This window comes from Aphelocoma coerulescens, unplaced genomic scaffold (assembly GCF_041296385.1).
Source record: "Aphelocoma coerulescens isolate FSJ_1873_10779 unplaced genomic scaffold, UR_Acoe_1.0 HiC_scaffold_78, whole genome shotgun sequence".
In the NCBI taxonomy this organism is placed as follows: Eukaryota; Metazoa; Chordata; class Aves; order Passeriformes; family Corvidae; genus Aphelocoma; species Aphelocoma coerulescens.
In genome coordinates, this window is record NW_027184064.1 from 1,861,200 (window position 1) to 1,867,199 (window position 6,000).

The window sequence follows — 6,000 nt, forward strand, 5'->3', positions numbered from 1 at the left end:
AAAGCATATGTGCCTATTTTATTAGAACTACAGGAACATAAATTGTGCACAAACTAGCTCTCATCTTCGTTAATGGTAGTGTTATTGCACCATGTAACACAATGAATAGAAGATTATAAGGGTCAGTAGAAATCTGTGGCATTTCAGTGCCACCTACTACAGCAGTATTTGGCAGGATTCCTTTAGTATTATTTTTCATGTTCTGTGCCTTTGCATATTGCAATCCTTGAGCATATTCCATGCACTTAATCCAGGGAGATGGGTAAAATATAGGTGAAAGAATAGGACTTTGTTATGCCCTAATGGTTAGCAATGATAATTAAAAATTGAAAATATTAAGACGTTGGCTGTTGGAACTAAAAGTTTGTGAGGCTTTTTACTGAAATGTACATTCCCTCTGAAAAAAAAGTAAAAAAAAATTTGTTGGTAAAGCAATCTTGGAGTTTTCATCTTGTCTCCTGAAAGGATCTAAAATGAGTTTAATAGCCAAATGTGCATATTTGAAAAGCTGGCTGTAAGAATGAGGTTAATTTTACAGGGAAATGACATGTAGTTTTGGTAAAATAATGATCTCAAAAGTCCTAGAAAGATTTCACTGGTCATGGGCAAAGAACTCAAGTGGCATAAAAGAATAAGGAGTGAAAAGTATGAGGGTAAAAAAGTAGATTTTATTCCTATTGTTGATTCAAATTGAATCCTGTAGGTTTCCTCAGCAGTAGGAACAGATACTTGAAAATAAGAATAAATGTATCACAGCCAGGATGAAGACTGAATCTAAAATATCTCAAATCCCTTTTAAGATCAGCCCAATAAAAATTCATTGTGATTTGCAGCAATAAAACTGATGAGATTCACAATTCTTTATAAAAAACATCAAATATGAACCAATTTGCAACAGGTAAAGTATTTTGTTTAGAAACAACTAAAAGTGTCTGTGTTCGAAATATTTTCCAGTACCCTGTTCACAGGATTACAACTTTCCCTGTACTAAATGAGTGAAGACAGAATTATTGTATACAGATTTAAAAGGAAGAATTTCCTTCTCTTGATGTACCATACAAGAGTTTTTAAAGTATAATTTTCCAGAGTGTTATTAATTATTTTCAGATGTCTTCACAGGACAAAGTAATTATAATAATAGATGCTATAATTACTTGTTCAGTGACTATGTAATAAGATTGCAGCTTAGACAAATTTGAGCTATACACAGATTCTACTCTATGAATGCTATTAGATTGAGTTGCTTTTCTGCTGGAAATTCTTTTCCATAGTTAGGTGATTCCAATGCTCAGATATCTCATCCTAAGCTATATTATTATTGATATTAATATCAACAAGCTATTAAAATATGTTATTGTCTAATATTCGTTAGTCTTCTTGAGGTTGCTTCTGTGATTCTGATCTTACAGCAATCTCTGAATTTTTTATATATAACCATTAAGATTGTTTTAAAAAATGTAATCAGCTCTGCTTTAGAAAACGCTACATCAAGGTCTACACAAATTGTAATTTAAAAAAAAAAGAAATAGGATGAGAATGGCAAATCTGAATATTAGGAAATATAAAACCCAGACAAATATTCCAAAACTAGTTGTCATCTTTGATAAATCCATCTGTCTTAAATTTTGTATATGCCTGAATGTTCCACAGAATATTTATCTTTTTATTTTAATGTGAAATTCAATGTTCTTAATATTGATGCTTAAAAATTTAAAAATATAGTTTAATGAAAGAATCCAAATATGAAGTGTTTGCCAAATAGTGATATAAAAATGGGTATCAGAGGTAATGTCTGTTATTGTAAAACTATGTGCAGATTTAAGGGAAAGTAAAGACTTTACATTTCAAATCCACAATCCTAATGGCAAGAAACATATTTTGCTTTGTTCAAAACTGGTACAAATGCTATTAACTCTTCTGTAGTGTCTAAATAATATTAAAAATAAACTAACATTGTCAACAACAATCTTTGTCCATGAACAGACATAGAGTATTCCAAAACACAGATGGAAAGCTTCAGGTTTTAAGCATTCCCTCTAAAAATATTCTCTTCTGTTGTATAAAATAAAATGTGGGTATTTCTACATGTTGGCATCTCTATTCTGTTGTAAGAGTTACACATGTTTATGTACTTTAATCTTTATACTACATTGTGAATTCTTCTCTTGGTTTTGCAGGGTCTCACATCTGGGTCGAATTCTCTTTGCAGCATCTTTGCTTTAGACAACCTTTCTCGTAGTTAAGTCCAAAATGCAGTCCTTGTAAGATAGATTTAAATTGCACTAATAGCTTTCAGATGAGACAACAGACAAAAGCTTAAATTATGAATAGGTAGGAGTAATGAATATTGTGCATTTTTCAGCTTCCTTAATACACCTTTATTGCTATAAGAATGAGTAAGAAGCTATAAACTCCAGTTCCTCATTTGCAAATGGGCTGTGCCAGCTGAACATGAGAAAAACATTTTTTAGTATATTTACCTGCAAGGAAAAGTTCTATTGGTTGTATGTGTATATTTTATTTACACGTTATACTAATAGCAGTTTCTCAGTCATGAAAAATAAAGGAAAATTATTTTATTCTGTAAAAAATGCATAAATATGTAAATAAATAAAAATAATGATTCTCAGACCTCCAGAGATGAGTTTTTATACGGTCTCAATTTCTGTATGCAGACGCTGAACTACAAAGCTGCCTTAAATACCAATATAGTGCACAAGCACTATAAGTAAGCCCTGAAATACTAATTTCTAATTACAAGGTTCAGTTTGCAATCATTTTGCTAATTAAAAAATGCTTCTTTCCCCTTTTCACCTAATTTAGGTGTCTTAAAAAAGCAAGAAAAAATGTGCTGAATGGAAAGCATTCTACCTCCACAGACAAACTACAAACTTTGTAAAGTGCCTTATCATTTTAACTAGTGTTGGCTATCTGCAATTTGCTGTGCTTTAATGCAGCAGTATGGACACACCTTCTTTACCAGTTGTCATATGACATATGTCATATGTCACCTATGTGAGTTTTTGTGGCAATACAGTGAATAAAGTGTGGCTGCGACAGGCCAATGTTTATGAATATCTGAGACACACTATGACGAAAAAGTCATTGTCATAGGTTAGCAAGCATAGTCCCAGAAGGGATGTCCGTGCTTACAGTTTCCTCTGGGACCTGATAGAACCTATCAGCTGGCCAGTTTGAATATGGACAATCCTTTAAGCCACTTAAAATTGTGACCACCTCTGTGATACACACTTAAGAATAGACAAACTCCCCCCACAGCTCTCTCTCTTGTTTCCGGTGCTGGGACAGGTGGCTGTGGGGCCTGTGGGGGGGCCAGCGGGCCCGGGCAGGCCCTGCTTGGGCCAGGCCGGGCTGGGCCACAGCCATCTTGGAGTCGATGGACCTGTTCCAGCCGTGGAACCCCCCCCCCCACTGCTTTGCCGTGGGCAGCTGGAGCGGCTTGGCTCTCCCCCCACTCCACTGCGATAAGAAAAATTCAACATTCCAGCTGCAAAGCTGCAAGGCCGAGGTGAGATTAACCCTTTTATTGCTGTGAAGAGCTGAAAACCTGAGGGAAGAGAGAGAGATGCTTAAAGCTGAAATTCTGTTGTGAAGCTATGATATATCAGAGTATCCCGTTGTAATTTCATGAAAATATGGGGGGTAGAGTGTTCAATTCGTAAGCAAAAACACCTGCGCTGAGATAGGCAGATGCTGACGCAGCTGTAATTTCATGAGAAGTTTGGACAGGGAGAGATGGAAGCGATGAGGACTTTTGCTCCAAACGGGAAAGGAGAAAACCTCAGTCCCTAGAGATGGACCAGATGAGGACTTTTGCTCCAAATGGGAAAGGAGAAAACCTCAGTTCCTAGAGATGCTCCCAGAGATAGTCCTAACGATGAAGATGAGGAAGACCCTTTGCTCCCAGGGAAGGAGAAGAGCCTCTGTTTTTTGTTTCTGAACAGCTCAACCTTAAAATTGTACCCCAAAAACTTCAAGAGTGGACCCTCGAAAGCAGTTGCGGGAAAAGCTGCAAGTCGGGGGAAGGGACTCACATCGCGAGCAGAGAGACTCCTCTTCCTAAATGGACTGAACAATATTTGGAAGTGGGCGGCTGTCTCGTTGTGATACTGTTTTCATAGCACGAGCAAGAAGAGACTTCTCTTTCTAAATGGACTGAACAAGGTTATTATGGAAGTGGTAAACAGACTGAACATCTTAAGGGTTGTCTTTTTACATTGTCAGTGGGAGAAGGGAGGAAGGTGGGGGGAGGAGGAGAGTTCTGAAGGTGGTATAATTTTTTTTTCCTTCTTTTAGGTCTGTTAATAAACTTCTTTATATTCTTTCAAGTTTGGTGCCTGCTTTGCATTTCTCCTAATTCTTATCTCACAGAAGGTAAACAGTAATGAGCATTTTAAACCAAACCACTACACTAAATTGGTGTTTCTGCCTGGTTACAAACCAAACCTGCGACAGTCATTGAAGGAAGGATTATGCTCTAGGACGTGGTCAATGGGGCCAGTTGGAAAAAAAAAAAAAAAAAAAAAAAAGACCAGTGTTTAGAAAGCAAGAAGTAACTGAGAGAAATGATGGATTGCCTTATTTTGTCAATATTAGAAACATGAAAGTGGATTTTTTTTGGTGGCAAATCAGACATAAAGTAACAAAGGTGATGCTCCTTCCTTGGCTACAAAACCCTCCACCTTTTCACCTTTTTAGTTTCTAACTATAATAAAAATGCTGTGAGTGCAGATTAGATATTGATTACTGAAATTGTTTAAGTTTAAATGTTTTATTTGCTGCTAGAGCAGAAAATTCAGGATTTTTTATTTCTCTAAAATTGTCTAGGTTTAGGAGGACTGTCTAGTCCTGAAGCATCTTTCCAAGTTGTAGTAATCCATTACCTGTCTCTAAAACATAAAGAAAACGCTAATTCATTTTCTTGTTGTCATTCTTCTAGACCCAGAGAACATGAGATATTGAACAACCAGCACTCTAACTAAAGGCTGTAGGAGTAAAATCCTACAGCAGTACCTTTTAAAACTAGCTCAGTTATCCTATTTTATTGAAATTACCTAACTTGCCTGGCATTAGAATTGATACACCTCAATGATTGCCTTTGTGAGGTTTTATTTATCTTCAAGATGTGTGTTGAATATCTTGTGTGTATACATTTTGCACTACAATCTACAAAGCACACAGCAGAAGGTTCTGAGTCATTTTCTCATTGAAAAAAACTGCCTTTCACTCAGTTCATCAAGCCAACAGAAAAGTAGGAAAACATTATAATATAAACAATATAGCCTTCTGGGATGTAAAATAAAGAGAGAAGAGCTATTTATCAGTCCCTTTCTCCCAGAATGATCCCAGGGTTTGGATGAGAAAGACAGGAATTTAAACCTTTCCACAAAACACTAAAGGCAGTAATGACAGATTGCTACAGGTACAAAAACCAGAAGACTTAGAAGAGGCCATTCTGTTGTCCGAGGCAAATATTCTTGTTAATTGGGATGGTACAGACATAGAAAGAGTGGTTGAGCTTGTAAAGTCTCTGCTGGCCTTGTGATTTGCAATGACTCAGAGGAGATCCTTCACTTCAAATCTTCATTATATTCTCATAAAGTTATCTTCTGTTGAAATATTTGCAGGTCTTTGTTTTAATGTATTTGCAGGTATGAAGTACTGACCATCCAGCCACTCCTCAGTGCCTTTAAGATCATGGAACAGATCCTCCTGGAACACATGTCCAAGCATATGGAAGACAGAGCGATAATTAGACACAGCCAACATAGCTTCTCCAAGGTCAAATTGTGCCTGACTAATCTTGTGGCCCTGTACAATGAAAAGGACAAGACAAGAGCTGTAGATGTCAACTATCTTGACTTCTGTAAGGTCTTGGACACAGTTCCATATAACATTCTTGATACTACATTGGAAATATGTGGGTTTGACAGATGAACTGTTAGATGCATTAGGAACTGGCTGGATTGCCACCTCCAA

At 36.5% G+C, this 6,000-nt stretch overlaps 1 long non-coding RNA gene across 2 annotated transcripts in view; it reads left to right on the top strand.

Annotated features, from left to right (window-relative positions):
* Positions 1 to 3,226, top strand: part of LOC138102524 (uncharacterized) — a 617,006-nt gene extending 613,780 nt beyond the window's left edge. For both annotated transcript variants that reach the window (XR_011147431.1, XR_011147430.1), the window contains exon 3: positions 2,178 to 3,226. This is a non-coding gene — a long non-coding RNA (uncharacterized lncRNA). The remainder of the gene's footprint in view (positions 1 to 2,177) is intronic.
* Positions 3,227 to 6,000: the final 2,774 nt, after the last annotated feature.